Consider the following 27447-nt stretch of genomic DNA (forward strand, 5'->3'; position numbering starts at 1 on the left):
AGAAGCAAAGGCCCTGGGGCCGACCTGGAGCTGAGGAAGATGAGAACCAGCAGTGTGGCCAGAGGGCAGGGCAGGACAGAGGTAAAGCGGTGGTGAGATAAGGCTGAGGCGATGGCCCTAACAGATGCAGCAGGGGTTTGGGTTTTATCCTCAGAACAGTGAGAGGAGTTTTAACTGGGTGACATGATCGGGTTTGTACCTAAGAGGGCCCCCTCTGGCCTCAGCAGAAGAGTAGGTTTATGGAGTTATGGGGAAAGAGAGTGATGGGAGCTCCATTGGGCGGCCAAGCATGCAAGATTCGTCCCGCAGAAGTGCCCAAAAGGTGGTGCTGGCATGTTGCTCACACACCCTGCTTTGCTCCAGTGAATGTCCTTCGAGCACTGCTGCATTCTGCTCTATGGCCTGGGTGCAGGGACTCTTGATTGCAGGAGGCCCGTCCTATTTGATCTAGCTTGTTCCCTGGAACCTGAGCCATCATTTATTTGAGGCTAATCATTAACAATAATACTATTTCAGTTGTGCCCATCCGCTGGCAAGGCTGGCGGCTATGGACCTTCCCCCTGCTCTCCTTCTGGCTGGTTCTAGCCCAGGACCTGCCTCTTTCAGAAGGGGCTTAGGGTATGGTGGAAGCTGTGGATCCCAGAAAAGTACAGACTTAGGAGGAGACAGATCTGGCACCTGGATCCCAGCCGTCCTCTTCTTCCCTGTGTGACCTTGAACTAATCGATTCAGTGCTCTGAGCCTCAGTTCCCTCGTTGACAATAGGAGTAGCCATGCCCACATTTGCAGGGTTATTGTAAGGCAGGGCAATAAGGTGTGTGTAGAGGTTGCAAACTACTGGCCGTCAGGCAGATAGGTCCACAGATATAGTTTGGTAGCTGATAAAATGTTTGCGAGCAAATTTTATATTTGTTGTCAACATTTTAAAATCAGGATATTTTATTGTGCAAACCCAGATATCTATCCCTTTGAAAATGGGACATTCTGGCCCCACCGAGCCTCCATGCCCCCAGGTGGCAATCGGCTGCCTCTTGTGGGCATGCACCCTTTTCACCACTGTCTCCAGCCATGAGCCTCCACGTACCCCCAGACCTGAGGACCCAGCTGCCTGCTCAGCATCTCACGCTTCCACGGACACAGTGGAACTCGATCTCCCCCACACCTGCCTCCCCCAGACTTCTCACCTCTCAGTTGGTGGCAGCCCCATCCTGGGGCTCATCCTTGGCTCTCTTCTTTCTCTTGAACTCAACTTCCAGTTGGTCAGCATACCTATTCAGCTGTTCCCTCCAAATACATCCGGGTCTGACCATCGCTCCCAGCCCCTACCCCTGAGAACCTGGTTGGCGCTGCCGTCATCTTTCACCTGGATTGTTGGGACAGCCTCTTAGCCGGGCACTTGCTTCTGCCTTGGCCCCTACAGTTAATTCTCAACGCAGTGTCCCGTGTCATGCTCTTAAAACATGTCACATCATGGCCGTCCCTCACTCCAAGTGGCATCCATCCCGCTCTGACTAAAAGCAGAGACCTTTATGGCGACTCGGCGAGCTGAGCATCGTCCAGCACTACCTGGCCCTCTCTGCCTCCTTGCTCTTCCACCAGGCATGTCCCCACCTCATGGCCTTTGCTCTGCCTGTGCCCCCCACCTACAGACCCCTCCTTCTGCAGAACACGTGCCGCTGTGGGCAGTTTCTAGACCCCCAGAAGCCTGCGTGTGGCAACCGTGCTCCAAATTCTCCGTCCATGTTTGAGTTCTGGACCGAGGCCCCCTTCTTTATTATCCTTTTGTTTGTCGGTGAATATGAGTATGAATGTCATCACCGACCCTGCAGTGTCTCCACTTCCTGTCCCCGTTTGTTCCTCGTCCCAGTGCCCTTATGCCCTTACAGGTGAGAGCTTTCAGGCCAGGCGGAAGTCCCTGTCTGTTCATCAGATGGCCTAGAGATTCATTTCCACCAAGAGTGATACGGAGCTCCCCAGGCAAGTTACGTGCTTTGCTTGTAAGTCCATGACAATGCGAGTTCACGGATTTGCTTCGCTTGCAAGACCAATGATAGTCTTGTCCTGTATGTCAGTTCTGGAAAATTCTCTATGGGGCCTTATTTTTGCTGATGGCCCAGTTGTTGTCATATGCCTCATCCTGGCAAAAATGAGAAAATAGCATAAATAATAAAGACTGTGAAAGACAAATCCAGAATGTGGGACATTCTAGAAGACAGCTGACTTGAAATTTTTATAAATGTGACTGTCATGTCAGACCCCAAAAGTGGGCGTTACTCTTCTGGCCAAGGGTGCTGTTCTAGATTACTGAAAGGAAAGAGGCATGACAGTCGTCAGCTTGGATTGGATCCTGAACTTGGGGTGGGTGAGTAGCTTTAAAGGACATTTTGTGTAAAATTGGAAAAATTTGCCTATAGTTGTGGTTAGATAATAAAAGTGAGGTCAATATTCCATTTTTTGGTTGTGATGATGGCGTGGTTCTGTGGGAGATGTCACTCTTAGGAAGTGCAGGCTGACGTATTTCGGGATAAAGGATCGCATGGGCCACAGCTTGGGAACGATTCACAAAACGAAATTGTGTGATCGTGTGGGTACAGTGAGAGAGGAAGCAAACGCAGATACCTATTAACAGTTGGTAAATCTAAGTGCAGGACGTGTGTGTGTGTGTTTGTACTATTCTATAAACTTTTCCAGAGGTTTGAAATTTTTCAAGATAAAAGCCAAGGAAAGTAGCAAGAGGGTGATCAAGTTTTAGAAAATCCAACGTTTAATTAATGAGGAATGTAGTGTTTAGGAACTGGGGCCCTGGATTCAGAAAAACCTGGGTTTGAATCCCAGCTGTGTGATCTGGGGCAAACTATGTAACCACTTTGGGCCTTTCTTCCTTGTCTGCAAAGTGGGGATGATAGTTCCTGCTTCGGGACTATTCTGTAGATTAAAAAGAGAACCCATTAAAAATGCTTAGCAGCACACTACGTGTGCAGAAGCTTTCCTAGTAAAAACAGTCATCAGTATTCATCATCTGGACTACACATCGGCCCTGGAACTCTTTTTTCGTTAAAAGGGTCTCTGTAGGAGGTCTGACAAAGCCAAGCCACATGTTTTCTGTCCATGGAATGCTTTGAAAAGTGGAGGAGGTCACCCAGCCTTCTTAATTAGACAGTAAGTTTCTTGGAAAGATGACTTTCAGGAAAGTGGATGCTGGCTGAGTGGAGAAGAACTGAAACCTGCAGGGGAGACTTGCTTCAGACCCAGATGGCTCCTCGGGGGCAGTTTAGTTCAACCGTTCAGGCGTGGAGCTCCAGAGAAGTGGTTTGTGTAGTGCTGACACTGAAATGGACTAATGTTAGCGTGAAGTATGGACACGGCATTTAAAGTCCGCTCCTGGGCCGGGTGTGGTTTTGTGGTGCGTTTTGTCCTCAGAAGGAGTGCAGTGCACACTGGGTCTCCTCCCAGGTAGATGTGTCGCCCAGGACACGGGTGGGCATCCCCCCGCCATCGCCGGACCTGCGCCTCGGAACCACTCCTGACCCCACTCTAACCCCACAGTCGGGATCACCAGCCATGCCCCCTTCCCACCCTGGGCTCTCCGTGCCCCGTGTCCCCCATGGGCAATCCCAACCCAAGGCCTTGCCACACTGGGCCGTCCACCCTGCTGCCCGTGTCTAAACAGCCATGTGAGCTGGCCTTGGCCCTCTGCTCCTGCCTCCCGTCTTGCTGTACCTGAGCCCACCTGGCTGTGGGGCCACCTCCAGGGTCCTGGACCCAACCTGCCTGCCACCTCCCACCGGTGGCCTTTACCCAGGTTGTCCCCTCCCAGGCCCCACCCCCAATCTCCTTCCTCCTCCCCGGCAGGATTAGGTTACTCTCCTCCTCGTCCTCTCTCCCCAAGTACACCTCACACACGCACCAACCACTTTGTTTTTTGTCCGCAGGGCCTGGCACATAGTAGGCACTCAAAGAGGTCTTTGTCAGATTGAACTGATTGATTAATGCTTTAGCCCTCGCTTTATTCATAAACACTGAAGGCACTTTCCTTAACAGGAAAGTGACATTTCTAAATGTTGTAGAGTAATTTGGGGCAGTTGGATTGTGAGTTAAAAGAATGATGTTTGTTCATCACTCCCATGCATTCGAATAATCAGGTTCCCAGGGCAAACGGCCCCTCCTCCCGATGAAACACGCCAAGAATCCTAAACGCACCTTGGTGTTTTCTAAAAATATAGATTGTCTTCATTTCAGTCGTCGAGCTATCCCAAATCATTTTCCTAAGTGATAAAATGCTGCTTTTATTTTTTCCCGCCCCTCTTTGAAACCAGGACCCTGAACTGGACTGATCAGAAAAGAAATCACATTTGAATTAAACCACCAATTCTCTAAGGGAACGGAAAACATGGAATTAACAGTGTCTCCCCCTGTGATGAGGCAGCCTCTCCCTGTGCTCGGTGAATAATGTTGCTGGCCCCTTTTCAGAAATGAAGTAGAAATAGGGAGAAATGAAATTTGTATCTTATAAAGTGACTGGAAATGCGATTATAATACAGCTGTCAGTTTTGTTCAAGTGGACAATTTTTAAGCAAATCCAATTGCAGCGTTATTTGGTTCTTTTAAAGCAGGGTGATGTAGCTGTTTCCTGCGTATTGATTATTTGATTGGTACCTGTCTGCTGGACCTATTTTTTTTCTCAGTAGCACTCATTGATGTGGTTTAATGTATATTCCTGTAATCTTTCCCTGTTTTATAAACTTACAATCGTAATTGAGCTGCATTAGAGAGACATATTCTGCTGAAATCACAAGGTCACCTAATGGCTGTGCCCTCTGTTGTTGGCTATGTATTGAAGCCGTCCTAGGACAGTTCTTCTGGAAAAGACAGAAGTCATTATTTTTTTTCCTCTACAAAGCAGAATTTCTACATTCCATTCTATGCACTGGGGAAATGAGGCATCTGTGTAATAGAGACTGGGTTTCGAGCTTTTTCCTTCTGGGCCTATAAAATGATCATCTCTGCTGAAAGCACTCTACAATTTAAGTATTTTTTCTGAATTCTAGTCCTTCCCACGCATTTGAAAATGGGGCCACAGTTTTGATTCCTCCCATCAGAGGGGACCCGGGGGTTTAGATTTGTTTTGCTCAAGGAGCAGCATCTTTGGAGGCACGTGACAGTGCCTGGGAGGTGGGTGGATTCCAATGTGGCTGCCTCTCAGGGCGGCTCCGTGGGGTCCCAGCCCTGGCGCCCTCAGGCTCTGTGACCTTGGTGTGTCCCCCTAAGCGTACGTCTCTCTGCCCGCACCTCATGAGGCTGTCGGGAGGAAGAGGTAGCCCGGCCAGCAAAGGCCAACAGAGCAGCAGCTCACACTGGACAGTCTTCCTCAGTCCGTAAACGGACTTTCCATCCTTTCGGTTGCTCAGGCCGAAGCCACGGAGTAGCCTGTCTTCTCCCTTTTCTCATCCCTACAACCGAGCTCTTTGCAGGTGCAGCCAGTTGAGGCATTAGATCGATGCCGCAGAGTCTGCCCCTTCTCCTCCCCTTCAGCGCCAACACCTGGTTCTGACCCGGGAAACTGCCGTCTGACTGGGGTGCCAAGTGCCTACACTGCCCTTTCTCCACCCACAGCCTGCTGCGTCCTTTTAAACCAGCCATCAGAACCCTCCAGAGACCCTGGCTGCCCATGTCAAGATCAGCTCTAAGTCCTGCCCTGCCCTCCTCCCGCATCTCCCTTCTGTGCTACTCCAGCCATAAGGGACTAGGGCGAGTCCCACCCTGACTGCTGGCCTCAGTGGCTCCCCAGCCCCCACTGCCTCGCGGTGCTGCAGAAGCCAGCCTCCTGACCACATCTGGCTGGCGGGGGGAGGGCAGTGAGCTGCCACAGGAAACAGGAATTCGTGGGGGGAATGGGGTTGAGGGTTAACGTTGTTTCAAGACATCCCTCGCTCCAGCCCACTCGCTGAGGCTGTCTGGGGCTCTGCCTACACAGGGCTCCTCACCCCAAAGCCACTCGCTTCCCAGCCACCTCCGCCACCCTGCCCAGAGACAACCCAGCACTGCTTGGGCCCCAGGAGGGGAGAATTGGCTTCGGGCCCTGGTGTCTCATCAACCACAGAACACCCTAAACAAATCTCTGGGGAGACTGAAGCAGCAACAGACGGCGGGACCTTTATCAAAGGTCCATGACGGGAACAGGCAAGCCTGCCTTTTCCCCCAGCTCAGGACACCAGTGCCACTTTCCCCAGCACCCGTCCTGCTGGCGGGTCGTCATTCTGCAGCCCTCCCCGGTCTCTACTAGGAAAAACAGGAGTGGGGGCCAGTACTTCCTCCCTCCCGCTCTTAGGAGGAGATGTGTTTCCTTCAGGTTAGTGTTGTCACCTAAGTAAGGGGCAAAAGGAAGCGTAGGAAAGCACCTGAAATAACAGGGAATGAGCCCTGAATCGCAGGCGTCAGTACTCCTGGGCCGAGGGCGCCCTGGTCCCAGTGGCGAGTGTGATTCAGGGCGCAGTGGGCGGCCTGTACTGATTCTTCAAATAAACGGCAAATGTTTGCTCTGCTTAGCTGTTAAGAAATGTACAGACTACTGATCTTGGGACATTGAAAAGCTTAAATTGTCATTTCACTTTGACCTGCCTGAAAATAGAAGTGACAGTTGGTTTGTCGTGCTGCCCTTGTGTGTGGCCGCACATCAGAGGAGCTGCTGTCTGGGCACCTCTCTTGCTCCTAAGTCCGTAGGACAGGGCAGGGCCTAAGCGTGGGCAGGTGGTAGGAGGCTGGCAGTTTGTTGCCTGGGGCTCTGTGTGTCAGAAGAGGGCGATAGTGGAGATCCTCGACCTGAGCTGGGCCTTAAAATCACTTGAGCATCACTTCGAAAACTATCTGTGCCCAGGCCCCACCCACTCCACAAGGTTCTTCCTTGCTTGTTCCAGGGGTGGCGTCCTGGCATCTATCTTTAAATGCTCCCTAGAGGATTCTGTTGTGCAGCCAATGTTGAGAGAACCACTGGGTTAGATAGAATGGGTAATGTTCTGGAACTTCCACTTAGTCTCTACTTTGCCACTCTCCCTGAATTCCAGTCCCTTCTCAGAACTCTCCTTGCCTACCTCCTAGTCAACCAGATGTCAGGGAGCCTGACTTTGGTGGCATACTGTGGTGACATCTCTCTCTAGGTTCTAACATCCACTTCCAAAGTGGAAACCTTGTGCCATCCAAGTCACCCTTACAGATCCTTTTGGGAAGGTGGCATGTAGGAGAGTGAAATCTTTCAAGGCATCTGACACAGCCAGTCTTCACTGCAGGGCTGAACTAGACCCATTCTTGAGAACCCGCGGAGGGGAGGCTGCGCTGCATGAAAGCAGGCATCTTTACCTGGGAGAACCCCGCTGGGCACTAGAGGGACCCACAGGAAGGCCCAGAGTCCCACCTGCCCCCCAGCTCACTCCTTCAGTGGGATGGTGGCCAGAGCGGCCTGTAGTATTTATGCTATTACGTTCCACTCCCTTCTCTCTTCCTGAGTGTGTACAGTTGCTTTGTGTAAGCTAGCTGTGCATGCAGTTAGTTGAAGACAAAGCACCTCACCTGTCAAACCTGGGGCATCGTGTTGGAGAGAAGGGCGAGTTCTCCTGGACTGCTCCCCAACCTAGCCCTGCAGCCCCCCCCAGCTATACGTGTGCCCAGGCAGCTACTGAGGTGCTCTGTGCTTGGCCTTCTTTATAACTGACGTGGGCTGGGTGAGAGGGACCCTTGCGGAGCTGGCAGTCTCTGCAGCGCTGAAACCCCAGCCTGTCCCTGACTCTCCAGGGTCAAACAGCCGGCTCTGCTTCAGGCAGAGTTGTAAAGTCATTTGTCTATAATTAGGAGCCAGAAGTTCTCATCCTATCTTCCCCTCCTTCCTCCCTGGGTCTGGTCGGGGCCACCATTTTTATACCCGGTTCGAGACGTAATAGACCTTTCTATCTCCCTGCCAAATCCTTATGCAGAAAAGCCCCATACAACTTCCTGGTTTTCAACTTGGCACATCCACATTATCTTTTGCATTCATCTGTTTTCATTACCCATACATAGGCCTTCGAGTTGTCTAATATACTTTGCGTTTTTCTAAATGCAGTTTGGGGTTTTCCAGAGCTGTGCAAAGCCAGGAAATAATGCATGTCATTTAAATGACTCCAGTTAACCTTTAGCCTTCAACTGGTTGCTCATAAAACTCGCCTCTCTCCCAGTGATGAGTTGCATTCTCCAGAACAGTAAAATTGATGAAGTTGTACAGCTTTCTTTGTTCCTTGCTGGCTGGGCCCCCTTCCCCCTGCTGCCTCCATCCCATGAGCCCCAGCACCAGACTCTGGTGGAGGAAGCTAGAGGCGGAAATGTGAGTCCCAGGCAGTGTCTGTCGAAGGTTCTAGGCTGAAATTATTCAGCCTTGTTGCCACTCCCTGAGGTCTCCCTTGGCCCTGACTTCAGCTGCCTCTCTTCCGAGTCCGATTCCGGCATCCTCTGCTGGATCACACAGTCGAGATAGTACACACCATCTGTTGATCCCTTTCCTCAGGCCAGGCGGTACTGTACGCATTTCTCACAGGTTAACTCATTCAACCCTCACAACCTAGCCAAGTAGGTCCTGTCCTTATCCCCACTTCACAGATGAGGAAGCCAAAACACAGGGAGGTAAAAGAACCTGCCCAAGCCCACACTGCCAGGAAGTGCGGGAGCCAGGACACAAATGCAAGATTCACATGCAGAACTTGCACACTTGACTCTGGGCTGGGACTCCTCTGTCCATTCACTTACCCACTTAGCATGTCCAGCCATCCGTCCATCATTCACTGAGTGGTGGACACTGTGCTAAGTACCAGAAATACACGCAGAGTAGAAACTCCCTTGAGGCAGCTGCTGGCGCCCTGGCAGAAGGGGCATCGGCCAATGGATAGAGGTGCTTTGATGGAAACTGCAGGCCTTAATGGGCAGAACCAGGAGACGATGGGCCTTTGCTGGTGATGAGGGGTAAACGGACCCAAATCGCTGCTGAGAGCCGCAGCTGTTGAGCCCAGTGTTGTTCTAAGTGGGTGTCCAGCAAGCAGACAAGCTGGGCAAGAATGTTCCAAGCCAGGAGGGCATCCAAGTGAAGTCACAAAGGTGTGTGTGGCGACTCTGGTCAATACCATGTGTCCAGAACATCGGGTGGTGTGTTCATTTTCTGTTGCTGCTCTGACAGATTTCTACAAACTTGGTGACTTAAAACAATATATACACGTATCATCTTACAGTTCTATAGGTCAGAAGTCTGACGTGGGTCTCAGTGGGCTGAAATCAAGACGTCAGCAGGCCTGCTATTCTTTCTGGAAGCTCCAAGGAAGAATCCATGCGCTAGATTTAGGCAGGCTTTTCCAGCTTCTAGAGGCTTCCTGCATTCTGGGCTCATGCCCCCCCCACAACCCCTTGCATCTCGAAAGCTGACAATAGTGGGTTGAACCATTCTCACATCATTTCACTCTGACCTCCTCTTCTGCTTCCCTCTTCCACTTTCAAGGACCCCTTCAGATTAGACTGAGCCCACCCAGATAATCCGGGCTCATCTCAAGGTCCCTAATGTAACCACATCTGTGAAATCCCTTTTGTGAAGTAACATTTTCACAGGTCCCAGGGATTAGAGCATGGACCTCTATGAGGGCCGCTGTTCTACTGAGCATGGGTGGAGTGTGGAATATGGCAGCAGGTGGGGACAGAGGGGTGAACAGAGGCTGTGTGTGACACCCTACAGCAGGAGAGTCCCTGTGAACCAATGGCAGATGCACAGGCTGGGGACAGTGACCCTCAGATGCTCTTGGGTTGTGTGACCAGGCCCCGCCCCCAGCCATGACCTTGGCAGATCCTCTGACCTTTTAGCCCCATGCAGGCCTGAGGCCTGCCCAGTAGGGCCCTACTTTGGTGACACAGGTGAAGACTCGTCCGTCCGTGCCTCCCCCCTTCCTGCCACCATCCCCAGGAGGTCCCTGATTTCTGCCCCCTGACATTCCCGAAGTTGCCTCCCCCAGTTTCAGACACTCAGCCACTTTCTGCCTTTCTTGCTAGTCTTCTCCATCCTTCCCTGGGTTCCTGCCATAGGCTCTTCCTGTGATTGGTGCTCTCCCAGGCAGCTCAGGCTCACTTCTCCCCAAAACTCTCCTTTTTGCCCTAAAAGGCTCAAGTGTCACCCTCCACAGCCATCTGACTACCTCCCTCCCCCCCACACACACACACAAACAGACACACAAGGCACCACTTGGGTCCTCAAACCACAGGGGCCCTTCTTATTCTCATGCGCCCTTAGTCTAGGACAGTGGTCCAGAGAATAGGGGTTCTCTCCAGCTGGTTTTAACCAGGAGGAATTTTAATCTGAAAGTCCAGCTAGGTTTGGAGAGGGATCTTTCTCCAGAAAAGGATTAGAGAGTTCCAGTCATTAAGTAGTCCGTTGCAGTGTTAGTCCTTGACTAAAGTGGGTGGATTTAAAAATGAAACAAAATGAATGTCTTTTCGGGTTTTTTGTTTTTTTTCCTTAAGAAATGAGAACATTGTTGATCATGATGGAAAAATCATTCTGGTTCAGGCCTTAAGTATATGTACGGGAATTGAGGTTCTGCAAAGTTCTGCAAATGCCTTCCTTGATTTGGATGGCTTTTGTCAAAAAACAAACCCACAGTAACCTTAGATATTGTGTGTGTGTGCCGCGTGCATGTGTGTGTGTCGGGAATTCACTGTAACTTGCTCTGTGGAAATCACATCTACTCATCTAAGTTACTCAGCCCTTTGGGCCAGGGACCGTGAGCTCACGAGTGGCACCACTTCCCCATCCAGGCCGCCCCTCCCCAAGACCCAGGTCCAGACTTTCACTTCTCTTCCTGCTATGAAGAAAGTGACATCGCCATCTCCACTCCCTAAATGATACAGAGTGACACCAAAGACAAGGAGTCATTTGGGTGAAAACTTGGGGGTTACAGTGAGAGTTGACAAGGCTTAGGTCCTGAGAGGTTTACAAATGAATCGGCAACGAGTAGTGTGTCTAGGCCACCAAAGGGGCTCTGCGTTTGCTCAGCCGCCATTTACTGAGGTCCTACTGTGTGCCAGGGCCAGGCCGGGCACGGGAAATAGAGATAACGCCCCCACCCCCACCCCCGCCGCCTCTTGTGTCTCTCTCTTCAACTTTCTCTCTTCGCCTGAGAGACACTTTCTTCCTAAAGCCATATTCACTCACAGCTGGGTCTCGGGTAGCAGGTCCCTCCCTCCTTGGATATACAGTTTCAAAACTTCCATATTTGGTGAATCTATATCCTGGTTTTGTTGTTTAGTTGTTTGTGGGTGTGAGAATATATTTAGCTCTGAAAATTGTGAGAGGTGGAGAGCCAGCTACGCAGGGCTTCTCTGCCCCATGAGGGTGACAGAGGGATTTCCCCAGGATCCAAGGTGGCAGCTTCTCCTCCAGCCGCTCTTTGGGTTTACCCTCCTGGCTCTAACCCCTGTAATAGCAGTGACCCCTGGAGAGCCTGATCAAAGGCCCTGAGAAGTCCTGCAGACCCAAAGCTGCTGAGCAGGTGGGGCTGGTAGAAATAGCCCATCATGGACAGCTCATTGTCGCCAGGCGGTGGCTGAGGACTTACGTGTAGAAGCCCCCGCAGCTGGCACCTGACCCCGAGTCCATTCGGTTCCAGCGCCCAGCCCCACCGCCTCTCATTCCATCTTCGCACGGCCCAGCCATGTTTGACCCTGAAGCCTTACTCTTCCTCAGTATATGTAAGGACATCTCCAATTTTCCCAGCACCGGTTTTGGTTAAAGGTGGGGCCAGGATCCCAGGACAAACACACAGCCCTGAGCCCCAGCCATCTCTCCTGAGCTGGGAAGCCCTCTGTTCCTACATCGTCCTGCCTGTGGAGCTGCTCTGTCAGCTGGGAGGGCCGAGTAGGCTGTGTAAGGGGAACCTGTCACAGGGTTTGTTGGGCTGCTCTGGTCTGCTGTTTTGTGGGTTCACTCTGCCAGGGATGGAAGCCACCAGGTCAAGGAGGCGGGGGTGGGGGGACATCTGGCCACTGGTCTCTGTCGGCAACAACATCCAAGTTCAGCTCTTAAGTTCAGCTCTCCCTGGCTGGTTCCTCTGTGCTCAGGAGGGACCAGGCCCAAGCCCAGGGGCCAGTGGGGCCTGCGCAGTCTGACACTCAGCCCACTCCCCAGCCACGCTGCCCACACTGGGACCCAGGCCCCCCTTTCAGTTCCCTGACCTGCCTCGCAGGCCCCCTCTGCTTCTGACCCTTGCACTGGCCAGTATTCTGCCTGGGACGCTCTCTCCTGCCCCCAGTCCCCATTGCCTGGCTGGCTCCCTGACGTCCTTCAGCTCTCTCCAGATGGCTCACTTCCCAGCAGGACCTTTTCTGACTACCAGGTCCCTCTCTGCATGGCATGGGCCATCATTTGTCATTTCCTATTTTTGTACGGTTATTTGATTCACACGGGCACCGAGCTGCTTGGGGGCAGAAACCCTGATTCTTTTGCTCACAGTTGAATCCTGGGGGCTGACGGTGTAGTAGGTACTTGGTGAAGATTTGCCGGATGTGAATGAATAGAAATGAGCACGTGGCTTAGGAACCGAGCCCATAAATGAGGACATTGGCTTTGTTTCCAAACCTCAGACTGTGATTCCAGGGCCCATGGGCATACGAGTAAACCTCGCTGTTCTGACAAACTGACATTTGTCCTCACTTGGGGTTGGTCTGTTTCCTCACTGGGAAGTTGGAATGAGATCAAGACGGGATCCGAGGGCCCAGTGTTAGTCTTCTGAACTCTGAGCCATCACCATGGTGGAGGAACGCTATGAAACTCCAAGGGTCAATCAATACATCAAAATACAGAGTAAATCACACTGCCTTCTACAGGGGCTCCTTCCAGTTTCCTGAAAGGCCTGTCCTTGTGCCGCTCCCTGAACATGCTGCTTAGGAAGCAGCCGCCCAGGCCTGGATGGTGATTACCTCGAGGAAAATTAATACTGTGCCATCAATTCTGGAGGCAGAAAGGGCCCGCGGCCAGATGGCTGTGCATTGGCTGGAATAACTCACGGCCCTGGCCCTGCGTATAAATCAGCAGGTCTTCCGAGGAGAGCCAGCGGGTGGTTTTGTCAGGAGTGGGGGAAGGGAGCCAGCTCCAGAGCCCTTCTTCCCCAGGGTCTGTCGTGCTCTGAGGGCTTGAAGGGCACCTCTCCAACACCTGTTCTCAGCCAGGGCCAAACGCTGGACTCACTCTTGGACAGGGCTCCACAGCCCACGTCCCCGTAGCCCACATCCCCGTCCCGTCACGGGAAGCTGCTTTCAGCCTGGCTGTCAGAGCGAAATGTGACAGACCCATTTTCACGCTGCAAGGCTTAATTGGATGGTCAGAGGGCATATCTGGGGCTTGTAAAAAACAAATGGCACGACGATTTCCATGAAGGAGAGAGAAAACTCGCCTCAGATTGAGTCCTCAGGGATGGAGGTGCTAGAGGCAGCAGGCCGGTGATCACAGACGGACGCAGGCCCTGTCCGGACTCTGTCCCTTGCCGTGACACCTCGGTTGCTCTCTCCTTTGCAAGTCTCTGTGTCTCCATCTGTAACAGGAGGGTAATGAGGCCCATGAACATAACGGAAGGCTGTAAGGATTTAAAAACACATTTAAAATGATTTGGCATAGCGTCTGTGTGTTAGGAGCACTCGTGGTCGTTCTTGCCCGCTGTGGTGTTGGGTGGCCAGACCCAACAGCAACCTCATGTTTTAGTCTTAAGTGGCCTCACCTCACTGTCTGCAGGACCCTGGTCCCAAGTGTCACATGCTGTGTTCCTCAGGTCAGGCCAGGCCATGCCACGGGAACACATGAACCTCCATGGCTTAACACAGTGAAGATTTATTTCTGGTTCACTCTACTTGTCCCACGTGAGTTAGCGGGATGCCCTGCTCCCCATCTCACCCAGAGAATAGGCTGATGGAGGCTCCGCCATCCTGTAGCTACGCCACCTGGCACACACCCACCTCTTCAGCGTGAAGGGCAAGGAAGAATGAAAGATCTAGAAGGCCATGCCCCAGCTCTTAAACGCTTCTGCTCAGAAGGGACATGCTTTTTCCTCACTGCCCCCATGGCCTCACCAAACTGTCAGGGGTGGAAAAATGGGGGTGGGCATGTCTATTTGGGGAGCAGTGACTGTCTCGTCCATGCTGGTGAATACGCATCCCCCTGCCTATCCCCCTGGGAACCTGGCATTTGGGTGTTTGGGGAATCAGGTGTACCCAGGCCCTGACCCCACTAAGCCAGGAAGACGTCCGAGGAACTAAGAATGAGGGAGGAGCAAAGACTGAAACTGAAAAGGAAAGGGAAGTCAATGAATTAAGACCTTGACCGATTTCAAGACAATAGGCAAATTCTGGGCTGGGCTGAGGTGGGGCAGGCCCAGCTGAGGAGGGAGGAGTTGGTTTGCAAATGGTCATGTCTCTGAAGCATCACTATTGCTGGCTGACCACCAGGCCCCAGAGGAAGCTCCAGAAATACCCTTGGGTTACCCCGGTGCCCCCAAACTACCACCATTAAAGAGGGGAACCCGGAGAGCAGGAACAGATCTTGGCCAGCTTGCTCAGTTGCCCCGTGGGGGTTCAGAACTGGTTTGGAGGGAGCTGGTGACACAGATAGCAAGGCTGAAGCCTGTGTGACAGAGGCTGAAGCGTGTGCTGGGTGTGAACGTGACGTTTGGGGGCTGGCTGGCCTGGGTCCCAATCCCCGCTCTGCCCCTTGGTGTGCCATGGACAGTGACCTCACCTCTCAGGTCCTGTCTCTTCCTCGGTTAACTAGGGAGAACTGGCTATTCAGTGGGGTGTCATGAGGACGAAATAAGGTAACGCGTGTGAAGCACAGAGGTGCTGTTTGTTGAAAGTGTATCATCATCATTATTATTATTATTATTATTACTGTTGTCAGCGTCCTTGTTTGTGATGAAGGTTTGGTCCAGGTGCTTTGGCTTCTTTGGTGTCTGGAGTGTACACATCAGCCCCAACGCCAAGCAAGGATAAGGCTCGAGTGGGGGTCCCTGGAGCACACCCCGACCTGACAGGTGGGGGCGGGGCTGTAACGGTGAGGAGCGTGGGCAGGTTCCCAAACCTCAGCTGTAGAACGGGGATCCTAAGCGAGTCCCCGTCCTGGGGGTTATCATGAGGATCCAATGAGACACTGCACATTGTTTCCACAGTGCTTTGCCGTACTCAGTACCTGGGACAGTAACTCGGGGTAACTGATTTCCCGATGAAGACCTAGCCAAGATGTGTCATTTCAGATGGTGGAGGGAGCCAAGTCACTTCATATCACTGCCCAAAAGGGACAGGCGAGACTGTCCTCACCCATCCTGACCTCTGTCAGCCTTTTAAATTTGTGCCACAAGCACATTTGTCCACTGAGCGTTGTCAACCTGGTTAAGTAGCACCAGGATTCTGCCTTCCAGACCCCAGGGGGTGGGAGGCGGCACCCAGCTCAGGGAACAGTATTGGTGGGAACGCGGGGCAGCTTGCCAAGAAGCCTCGGGCTCAGCTCGCGGCTTGGGTTCAGTGCCCTGAGGCACCAGCCAAGCCACTTCCCCTATACCCTGTCTCTGTTTCTCCTGTCGAAGTGTTTGCTCATCAGAGAGGGGCCTCCTGCAGTGGAATTCCTGCCTCCTTCATGCGTGTAAAGAGGACACACAGCTGTGTTGTCTCAGACTGCCACCATCCTTCACACTCGGATATCTGTTTAGACGTTCCCAACCCTCTGCTTGGCAGTGGTTTATTTTAAAATAGGACCAGAAATATGCTTGCTTAGTTACTTGGTTCTCTGCCAAGTCTCCATCACGTGCAATAGTCTGTCCCCTGCGTGGTTCCTTGGAAGAACCACAGAAGGGGGACCTGCCTCATAAGGCTAAATCTTCATCTGTTTATTCTTAAGGGCTGGTCAGAAAAGGGACCATGGAGGACGCACAGTGGAATTCTTACATGACGAGTGTCTTTAGGGAGCAGAGTGAGAGGTCAGCGGGCATCTGAAATAGTGCCCTGGAGCCTCTCCGTGTCCACAGTGGACCATTTTGTTTCTAGATCCTTCCAGTAACCACCCCGCCCCCAGCTTGCCCCACCACGATGGAAGCACGGTCCTGTGTCTGTGGAGGCGCTCCTGGATTTTGAGTTTAAAGCTCCCAACCTCCTTTCTCAGTAAAGACCTGAAGTAAGCAGTTTTCCCTCCTATGTTAGATCCACCCAACTCGCACCATGGACTGCTTCTATTAAAAGAAACAGGAGATTGATAACTGGTGTAGAGAAAGGTATCACTTATTCCACAGGGTGAAAGGAAAGTTGTGTGTGGCTTTCACTAAAAGCTCGCTGGCCTTTTCAGTGTCAGCTGTTCAGTGAAGAAGCCCTGCTTCGTGGGGGTACTTACTGCAGGGTCTGAGATAGCAGCGCTTTGGAGGCTGGGACTCTGGCCTGGGCACCTGGAACTGGCAGAGCTGTGTGCCCCAGGCAGCTCCTGCACCCCCGGGGCTCAGGGCCTCCCACCCACCTCTGGTGCTGTCATGAGGTGCGGGGCACCACATGGGGAGGGGCCCCAGCAAGGCGGCAAAAAGAGTAGAGGATAGGATAAGCAGTGCACACTGGACTGCCGGCCCTCAAGCCAGCTCTGCTGCTCTCCCGCTGGGTGGCTTGGGCCTGAGGGTTCCTTCATCTGGAAAACAAGGGGCATTGTCAGAAAGGCTCCTAGCACTGCCCTAAACACAGCAGGCCTCTAAGAAGAATGAAACAAAGTTTTATGACTGAGGTGGCAAAGTGACCTGTAGGCTTCTGGTAACAGCTGCAGCCCATCGGGGTCTGAGCTCTTCCTTCTGAAGCACCCGCTTTTCTCTGCAGGAAAGGCGAGCCCATGCAGCTGTCCTGAGCAGGGGCACTCTGACCCCCTGGGGGCAGTTCTGAGCAGTGTCACCCCCGTTGCCGTGGATTTCCCTGGTCAGAAGGCTGCCCCACCAGCTGGCGCACACGCTGTAGGGTCTGCTTGGGCTCGATATGCAGGAGGTCTCCACACTCCATCGGAAATAAGCTCTTAAAACACGCGTGAGCCACTCCCTGGCTTGCAGACGTTTCCAGTGTTTCCTTGAAAGTTGATTTGCAAATACAAATTTGAACACAATTGATTTCAGTTTTTACCCCCAAAACTATTGGTTTTCTTTCTTTTTTCTTCCTTTCTTTCTTTTGTTCTGGCCACAATGGTAAGAAAAGGGGCTCTAGAGTCAGAATCTATCAGGGTTTGAGCACCAGGTCTGTCGTCTATTCACTGTATGATCTTGGGCAAGTTCCTAAAACCCTGTGGGCCTCAGTTTCCTCATCTGTAAAACAGGGTAGTTGTCATAATTAAATTACTTAATATACCATTAAATGCCTGGCTCAGAATATAATGCTGAGTATGTGTCAGTTGTGACCGTCCCCAGTCTAGTGGGAGACAGGCCAGGGGGCAGATTCCCCTCCCCCTGCCCCCCACCAGAGTGTTGAGGTCCCCATGGAGCAAGGAAGAGCCAGGACAAGGGCCATTTTCACCCAGACCATCCCTCTGGACCCGTCCCAGGCCTCTTCTTCTCCTGAACCCCACGCCATTACTGCCATCCCTCGCAGAGAGCCTGGGCCCTGGAGTCAGGGCATTGGGAAAAGGAAGCCACTTTTCCTCAGCCAGTCTCGGTTTCCACAGCCACACATGTCCCAGCAAGTATGAGTCCAGGACTCAAAAGTGTGTATTCTGCGTGACGTGGCCTCCTACAAGGCCAGTGGACACATCCTGTGGTGTTCAGCCAAAGGGACAGCAGGCCTCCAGTGCAATGGGCGCGCCTCAAAGGACACTGCAGGGTTTGGCCTGGATTGGTGTCCCTTTCTCCTCTGTTCCCCTTGGTGGAAGGAGGGCACGGACCAGTCAGCTTTCTCTCTGCATCCATGCTGCCTGGCACGGAACAGCCACCAAACAAATGCCTCTTGAAGCAGAATGGACTTGATTTTGAAGAAGTAAACATCAGCCCGGCATCCAGGGGTGGGCGGGAGCACAGCACAGCTGGGGAAGGGCAGGGCATGCACGGACGGAGTTCTTTGCAGGGCGGGAGAGCAAAGGGCATGGACGGCTTGGCAGTGTCAAGAGTGGGGGTCCCTCAGGAGGAAGGAAAAGCTGTGCCTTAAGGAGCAGTGTGATGTGTACAGTGGGATGTGTGCTCCACAAAGGTCACTTCCACAGTCACGAGTGACGGCGAGGTCGTCGTTGAACTTGGAGCGAGGGGGTGATGGCCCGAGCCAAGCCGAGGCACAGGGATGGGGCAGTGTCTCTGATGGGTAGAGACTGGGAACAAGGGTCCACTGGCCTCATGACCCGTGGGAGAGGGCGTGGGTGGGGCGAGTGCCTTTGGACAGCAGTGAGGCAGTTCCCCTCAGCCTGTGAGGCCACCATGCTGGTTTAGTTCTAGCTGCTTTTACAAGCAGGACTGACCTCATTCTGCTAAGGGGTGCCCGCTCTCAACCCTTTCTCCAGGGTACGTGCTGGCTCTGCAGGGCCCTTTCCAGCCTGTGTCCTAATGAGCTACCTCGTAACAGGTCCTGCTGCTCTGTCACCTTTGGGTGACAGAAGATGCAGGCTCCTGGGGTTCAAAGGGAAACACAGGTGATGTGACTTGGGGGTTCCAGAGGCTTGTCCCAGAAGCTCTGCGCCTGTCCCAGGCAGCCATCCCCTGAGAAGTTTGCAGGCCTCCTGTGTCATTACAGTACACAGCCCAGAGGCCCCTGCCCCAGCCCTGAAGGCCAGGCTTCACCTACAGGTGCAAGGTTTGTGGGGGGAGGCGGGCACTGCTCTTGTGGCTTAACGGGCCCTGCAGGCAGCAGCTGCTCAGCCGGGACAGCTGTGTCTCCCTGGAGGCCTTGCCCTCTGCAGTTTGAGGCCTGTGCAGCACTGCCCTCCCCACCCCCAGCCAAGTCTCAGCTGCCACAGCTGACCAACTACACCAGGCAATTCCCTTCTTGAGAACTGGCTTCATGCATCTCTTTTGCATCTGAGTTCTTCAGAAAGAATCCCTCCCTTTCTTCCTCTGAGGCCCTGCCTGGGCCCCCAGTTCCCAAACAGGCCTCCTCTCATTTCCCTACTGCCTCTGCTGTGTGGTTCACAATGTAAGGCGAATGTGAAAAATTAACTTTGCATGGTCTCCATAAATTTTACATGAATCACATTTAAATCAATAAAGTCTGTAGAAGGATTCCAGTTATCCTTATTAAGAAGAAGTGGGGCCAGTTTAAAGGGGCCGTGGGCCTTTAAGCACACCACTCCTTGTCATGGGTGGAAAAAGTTGTCCACCCGTGGGATCAGCCATGAAATAGCAAGTAACCTTTTACAGGTCTGGGCTCCCTCACACCCGGATGCCTTTGAAGTCTCTGCTCTTCTTGGGAGGTGTGATCAAGCAGAACCAGAACGAAAGTCAGATTTTCCATGACTTGTTTCTTCTTTGAACAGTTGCTAATCTTTTTTTTTTTTTTTAAGTTGGTAATCTTTTAAATGACATTCGGTTTCAAATGTGTGAGCTTGTGATCTTTGATGTAAATAGCAGGAAAAAGTGGGTGGTAATGTTATGGAACGTGGAAAGCCTGCCTTTTCTAGGCCATGCTTTAAGAGCAAAAACCAGAAGAGAAGAAAGACAGGAAGGGCAATGAGCAGAAAAGAGCGGAGAATGAACAAGAAAAAATCCCCTGTGAGGGATGGAGGCTGTGCAAACCCTAATCCCAGCGTGGCCACATCACGGTCTAACCTCAGATCCTCGGCTGTCCCCACCTGCCGGTCTTCACCTTGATCACACCTGGCATTCTCTCCACGGAGGCTCTATGGGGGGGAGAAGGGGGTGTGAGGATAACAAGGGGCAGGATAGAACCATTCCCCAGAGCAGGGGCCCAGATGGTTGGGGGAGATGGGAGCCAGAAGTGTGGCGGTGACACAAGATTGGCACCAAAGGGGGTGTTTGCTTTGGAAGTTAATGTTTTCCATTAACTTCTAATTGTACAAACACTGTACAAATACACTGTCCCTGTAAGAAAACAAAGCTAGGTGATTCTTGCCCCTCTCCCTACCCCCTCCGCCCACTTCCCCAGGGATAAGCAGGTGTGTATCCTGCCAGACCTGTCTCCCAGGAATGGGGACCCGTTAAGAGAAATACAGGACCACTGAAATGTTTATAAATTGATGTTTTTATTAAGGAAGTGTGTTATCAGTTCACTGTAGAAAAATTTTAAAATAGAGATAAGCATTTTTAAAAACACCTGTCACTGTACCAGAACCTAAAGATAATCACATGAGTTTGTTTTACACAAAACGAGGTCATTCTGTGTATGCTGTCAGGTAGCCTTCATTTTTCCCATCAGGCTCTAGGGGCATTCCTTTCCAGGTCATCAACCCCACACAGCTGTACTTTTCAAGAGGTGGTGCCCGAGACAGCTTTTGGTGGTACACCTGTGAATATTTTTGTCCATATAAACTATGTCCTCTATTGACAGACGGGGCTAATTTTGTACTTAGTGTAAAATGATACAGTTCCCTTTTAAAATTTAAAAGGAAGGAATATAATTTAAGGAAAATACCAAATAAATGGTACAGAAGGTACAACTATGGAAATATCCTTAGGGTAGTAAAGAAATGACTGAGGTTTTGTTTTGTTTTTTTTGATATGAGTTTATTTGAGCTAAACTGATGACATGTGCTAGGGAGCAAGATCTTAGATGCTCTGGAGAATAGCAGTTTTGCAGCTTCTAGAAATAACTGACGTTTAGGAAACACTATTTTTAAGACCATTTTTTTTAAAACTGACTATATGATACTCCATCACAAGGGTCTGCCAAGATTCAGTTTCCCTGTATCTGTGAGATTTTTCCCTATTTAAGGCTCCTCCCTCCTTCCTCTTTCTCTCTCCCTCTCTCCTTCTCTCCCTCTCTCCTTCTGTCCCTCTCTCCCTCTCTCCCTTCCTCCCTCCCTCCCTCCCTCCCTCACACACACACACACACACACACACACACACACACACGTTTGAATTTCCCCAGGCTGAATCTCTGTGAGGTCATAGCATCCAACTGTAGAAGTGAACTGCCAGGTTCAAGGGCAAACCCAGTGGAAAGGTTCTCTTTACCAATTGCCAACTTGCCCTCCAAGAAGGCTGTGACATGTGAGCAGCAGGGTAGATAACCAGAGGCTGTTTTCCTGATTTAAATTCACAGCTGTAAGTAGGTGCCTCAGGACCAGTTCCTGTATCTGAAAGATTTAATCAGTTCCCTCACCCTTGACAGATATCATGCTCTCCCTGTGTGCTGGGGGGTTTCTGTAAGTGCCTTTTAATACTTCCATTGTGTGTGTTAATCTTTAATTAGAATTTGATGTATCAGAAATATTTTTAAAAGGCTTACCTCAATTAATTCATTCCCTGCCCTATTATTTTCCATCTTTCTTTACCTGAATCATTCCTGGCAGAGAGTGCTGACATACAGGAGCGAGTTCGGGGCTGTTCCAATTAACTCCCGAGGACATCATAAGCAATCCATCAGACCTGGGATGGTATTATAGCGTCGTGTATTTACTGGTGTTTTTTTCATCATGCCCTCTCTGTCCATGAGAAGCTCGCCAGCTTTCTGGCCCCGTTAGATCTCTGTTTTGTGAAGGGCCTCGGTGTCTCAGGGTACGATGAGGAGAAGGATGTTTTGTTTTGCATTAATGATGGGCTGCGAGTTCCTTGCATTCTAATAGCAGGAGCCGAAGCCTCTTCGTCCATGCTGGGTTCACTGTCGGTCAGGGGGTGGCTGTGGCCAACTCTGCCTCCTCAGATGGTGCTGGAAGGAGTGGTCTGCTAACTTGGCTGCAGAGTAGTCCCTGGAGAGCTTTTAAGATGCCCGGTGCCCGGGTCGCACACTCCGTACCACTGAAATCAGACTGTCCAAGGGTGGGAGCTGGCATCAGTGTTTTTAAAGATCCCTGAGTGGCTCCACATGCAACAAAGTTTGGGTGCCACTGCTGTGAGGTTTCACTGAAGCCTCTCAGGCACACTCTAGCACCGCGACTACCATGTTTCCCCGAAAATAAGACCTAACCGGAAAATAAGCCCTAGCATGATTTTTTAGGATGACATCCCCTGAGCGTAAGCCCTAATGCGTCTTTTGGAGCAAAACTTAATATAAGACCCGGTCTTATTTTCGGGGAAACATGGAACAGAAGGGTGCTCAGTGCCCACCTCTCAAAAACAACAACAAAAAAAACCAGTTCATTTGGGGAGAAGGAGGAATGGCAGAAGTCACATCTTGCCCGGCGCCCTCTCTGCAGAAGGGCCAGGTGATTCTGCCTCCTGGGAAGGTTGCCTGTGTGTGCCCAGGACCCAGGAGGAGACGGGAGGACCAAGGAGTGGTCAGACTCTTATTCTAGGTTGCCACCGTATAGCTGTTCATCCTGGCCTATGGAATGTCATTGCTGAGTCCCCCCTCCAGGTAGAATCGTCAGCCTCCTTAGTGAGGGGAGCCCAGCCCCCGCGATGGCTTCTTCTCCCAGAGGCATGAGCGCTGGGCCTCAGAGTACCTTCTAATTGTATTTGGACTCCAACAGGTCTGCACAGACTCTCTCCCAGGCCCTGTCCCTTCAGCCAGGAGTCCTGAGAGCTGCGAATGCCCAGGCACCCCGGCGCCGACTGTCGGTGGCCCTCACGGTGAGAAATCCTGGGCGCCGCCCAAGGCAGTGTGTCTGAGCGGCAACCTTACCCTTGTCTGAACATCCCCTTCCAAGTGCTGGATGCGTGGGAGTGACTTCCCCTCTCATTCCTGCGGCGCTGACACCGCCCAGCCCGGTGTGGAGGCCATAGCACAGCAGACCCCGCTGGGCCTCAGGGGTCAGGCTGGAGAGAAGCAGGTGGCCCACGGGGAGTCCCCACCTGGAAGTGACGTAAGGGTGTGGTGCCTGTTGGCTTTCTTATTGTCCCTCCTGCTCCAGAGAGCAGTGTGGGATGTGTCCCTGTGTGGGATCTGCAGGGCCATAGCCGTTTCTCGGCCACAGACAGGCCCAAAATGTCCCACAGTGAATGGCATGTTGATTACTTTGAATTGAAGTTGCTTGTCGAGCAGCCTGGCGAGGAGGGCGTGTGACCTTCCCTTGTCCCCTTGGATGCGGGAAATAAACCTGCCCTGTGACAGGTGTCCTCCCCACACCTGGGAGGTACCCTTATCCTTAGTGTTAAAACAACTCAGAGCCGAAAGGCTGTCTCATTAAATTTGACTGCCTTCTTCCTAAGGGACTACTTTGCTTAAATTCCCCGTTGGCTAATACGCAAACGTTGCTTAGATTCTTTTGTAATGAGCGCTGACTTTGTCCTGTTACCTTCTCACGAATGTGTAGTTTATTTGGTGACGAGGCAGAACACGGTGCCTGGTTTGCTCATTTCTTTGAGCCCCATTTTATCATCTGAGAATCATACTGAGACTCTCCCGTGTGCGTGGATTAAGTTGGCTTTTCTCCTGTTAGTCTAGTCATGTGCCCATTTTATTGTTTTATTCTTAGTTCAGCAGGAAGAACCAAAGAAGAGTAAGGGGGGCGTTCTCCCCCTCCCCGACAACAGTTAAGGGGACCCATGGGTGCTAAGGCCCCCACGTGGAGCTGAGAGCCAAGAGTGCATGTGGCCAGAGGGCCCCATTCCTTCCAGGCCAGGGAGCTCCCACGCCCCGGGTCACCCTGCCTTGTGTCCCCAAGGTCTCCTGAGACAGGTCATTCGCCCGTGAGCTCCGAGCTAGAAATGAAGCGGGGCCACTTCCCGCCGTCCGCCACCGTGCTTAGAGTCTCTTCTTTCTCTCGTTTCCTCTGGCCACGAGCCAAGTTAGCTATCTAAACTCAATTAAGGAAAATAACAGTAATATTAAATCAAACTAAAATTCTGTCCCTCGGTCACACTAGCCTCATTTCAAATACTCAGTCGCCATAGGTAGCTAACACGACAGAGGATGAAAATCTTCATTTTCTTTTAAGTAGCACATGTGGTGGTGGCTCCAGGACTAGACTTCCATAAACACAGCGAGTCCTATTGGACAGCGCTGTCTGGCAGGTGAGGATAAAGTCAGGAAACAGGAAAAGCGCAGGCTCTGGGGTCTGAATCCCGGCTCTGTGTTTTTAACCCTGTGGACGCCTCACATACCCTGAGCTGTGGCCTGGGGCCGTGATGATAAGCAAGAATGTGATGAGTTCTGGGCACTGACTGCTGCTTTACTCTCTAGTGCCTGGAAGCTCAGTGCTGTTATCACCCCTATTTACAGATGGGAGAGTGGAGGCCCAGAGCCTGCATTGTGGGTGAGCTCCCAGCACATGGCAGGAAGCAGAAACAATGGGGCTTGTGATTCTCGTCCAGCCAGAGCTGCAACGGGAGGTGAGAGGCCTGGCTGCCCCGAGCTGCTCCGCGGCCTAGCCACCCCTCCTGTCCCTCTGCCTGTGCCTTATTCTCATATTCTCGTTTACTAGTGGACGACCTGACTAGCTCTCTCGTAAAGAAAGCAGTGCCCACCTTTTCTTCCCTTTGCCTTTGCCTAAGGAAGGTGAATCTGTGGCATCCCAGCTCTGCAAACATGCTCAGTACATAAGGTCAAGAAGGCATGGGGTTTTCAGCACGGCCATGCTGCAGCAAGGGGGTGTGCAGGCGTCCAGGTCCTCGGAGTCTGGGCTTTGTTGCCTGTCTCTCTTTATTTAACCTTTTCCTTTGCCTCCCTGTTGGTGGATTTCCTCTGCCAAGTAATCAGCAAGCAGCTGAAGGCACTGATGTTCACACAGCCCAGCCAAAATGAAGTCACCCAGCTCTTGCTCTAAAAGCAGCTGTGTCTCAGCACGGTCAAACGTCATTTCCCGGCTGGTCCAGCTTGATCTCAGTTAGTGTGGAGTGTGACCCACAGACTGTATCTACAGCACTGGGGTTTGGTTTCAAGTATATGGAGGAATTTGGACCTGACTCGCTCTGGGATTTCCTGCTTGGGGTCCTGGGAATTGACCTTCCTGAGAGTCACAGCAGCACAACCCGGCCAGTGAACACCCCAGAGTCACAGTTTTCTCATCTGGAACCTGCGGGTAATTGCAGTCAGTACCTTCTTCGATGTGTTGATTTGAGTGCTTAGCACAGAGCCAGGAGCTTATTAAAATACTCAATAAACTATAACCGTTATTATTTGAAATTAGCATAGGTTTGCCAGTGGAACTTTTGAAAAGAGTTTCTTTATAAGCAGGTTAATCATTGCCTCCCCGTTGTGTTAGCACGATTTATACAAATAGATTTATTTAAGTTATTTGTTTTTGGTCTCTCTGCATCCACCAGACTATGAGTGGCATGAGGGCAGGGACCGGCTTTTCCATGCCTGCATGCGTAGTGCCTGGGACTATACTTGGCGCGTAGCAGATACACAGTAAATATTTGTTGAATTAATAAAGGAATGATTGGGAAATGTTGTTAATTGTTTTTTCATATCCTTAGTAAGCCCTTTTTCATGTGTATTCTAAGTTCCATTCTGAGTCTTAATTATAAACTTCCAATTGAAGACCCGAATTAAGTTTCAGTAAATAACCACAGACAAAACCTTTAGATGCCATGACAATCTTCCCTTAGTCCCCAGTTCCTGGGCATCTGTTTCCACTCCTTGGCATGGCTTTAATAAACAGCCCTTACTGATGGGTCCCCAGCCCCTGCACCTCACCACCACCACCCCCACCAGCCCTCGTTGCTTTGTTCCCCGTACTTCAAATCCATCGAAAGACAGAAGTTTCCCAAACTCACATGTTCTCTTGAGTCTCCGGCCATGACAGGGGCTCTTTCCCTGCCGACTTCCCCTCATCCGTCAGGTAGGTGTGACGACCCACCACCTTGAATAACTGAAGTAAAAGGAATGAAGGCATGGAGTTCCTTTCTTATTTTGTTCTTCATGAATTTAAGAGAGGGATCCGTGTTCAAGTTCATTTTTAAAAGAAGAAAAACTCAGAAGGAAAAATAGTCGAGATTCTCCATTTTTATGTTGTTTGAAACATAGTGTAATAATTCAAAGCAGTGCTTCTGATTGGGCATGTAGGATTGTACAGAGTTAAGCTGATAAGATTCAGTTTCATATTAACCATATCACTTTAAATCACATGCCTTGGAAGTGTTGTTTGAGTGCCAAACATTTATTGGCACTCAGTTTGAGCACTAAAGATTAGAAACATAAAGCAGGCAGTTTGGGGTGTGAAGTATACAGCTTTTGTTTAAGCCCGAAGGTATGGCTTGTCTCCACCAGAGGTCTCCCATATTTTACTGTTAATGTTTGAAGTATACTGAATTCCCACAATCTAATTAAAAATCAGACTGCTATGCCGGTAAGCATTCACTCTGTGAACTAATTTCTGCCAAGCGGCCATAAATGTGTCCCCTGGTATGAAATTTAGATATTCTTTCCCATCAGGAAAGACGCGTGTGGTTTAGTCCCAACTTTTTCATTTGAGAGAGAAGGAAACTGAGGCCCACCCAGAAAGGTCAATTGCCCTGACTAAGGTCATGTAGCCTCGTAAATGCCCGGCTGGGATTCAGACCTGGGCCTCTTCTCGCTCTCAGCTCACTGTTCCCACCGAACCCTGCTTGGTCTTGCTGAGTTGAATTGAGAGCGTCTGTTATTCCTAAGTGCCAGGCACTACTCTTCCCTTATGAATATCGCTTAGTCTTCACAGCAGCCCTAGAAGGAAGGTACTGTTACTGTCACCCCCATTTGCCGGATGAGGTACCTGAGGAGCCCAGCATAGGTGGCAGTGTGCTACGGTCCCACACTGAGCCAGCCATCTGTCCCCTTGCCCGTGCTTTCACCCTGACACAGTGCTGCCCTAGGAGGTAAGACCCAGAGACGGGACAGATAGAGAGGAAAAAGTCAGGTGCTGGGCAAAGGAGAGCATGAGGATGGATGCCCCTCCAGCTGTTCCAACCAAAATGAGCAAGGAGTCCGAAAACCCGAAGGGTTGGCTGGTGGAAAATGGGAGGCTGGTGCTGGGCCAGGAAGGCTCAGATGCAAGAAGACATCAGAGAGGAGCCTGCGAGCTTGCTGCAGGTGGACAACGGCTGGACTCGGCCTGAAGCGCCACCCTCCTCTTCTTGGATAATTTCTAGGCTTATTTCAGGATTCAGTAAAAACGTCACCTCCTACGGGAAGCCTTCCCTGACCCGACTTGTGTCGGTGGCCCCTCTTCCAGCCCTCCGCAGCCCCTGGGCTTCCTCTGCCAGGGCCCTTTCCCATTTTAATGTAATTGTCACTTGTTTGGTCTCCCCCCTCAACAGGAGCTCCCAAGGGCAAGTCTTGCCCTTCTCTGTGGCCTCTGCCACGCACATGGTCCGGCGTGGAGAAAAGTGCCTCAGAAATGCTTGAAGGAAAAGTCTGAGCCAGTGAGGGGGTCAGTGGGTG

At 51.4% G+C, this 27447-nt stretch overlaps 1 protein-coding gene across 12 annotated transcripts in view; it reads left to right on the forward strand.

The window, feature by feature from the left end:
* Nucleotides 1-27447, forward strand: part of CLEC16A (C-type lectin domain containing 16A) — a 193499-nt gene that overhangs the window by 101497 nt on the left and 64555 nt on the right. The gene's annotated exons all lie outside the window — the stretch shown is intronic.

This window comes from Rhinolophus ferrumequinum (assembly GCF_004115265.2).
Source record: "Rhinolophus ferrumequinum isolate MPI-CBG mRhiFer1 chromosome 15 unlocalized genomic scaffold, mRhiFer1_v1.p scaffold_54_arrow_ctg1_1, whole genome shotgun sequence".
Lineage (NCBI taxonomy): Eukaryota > Metazoa > Chordata > Mammalia > Chiroptera > Rhinolophidae > Rhinolophus > Rhinolophus ferrumequinum.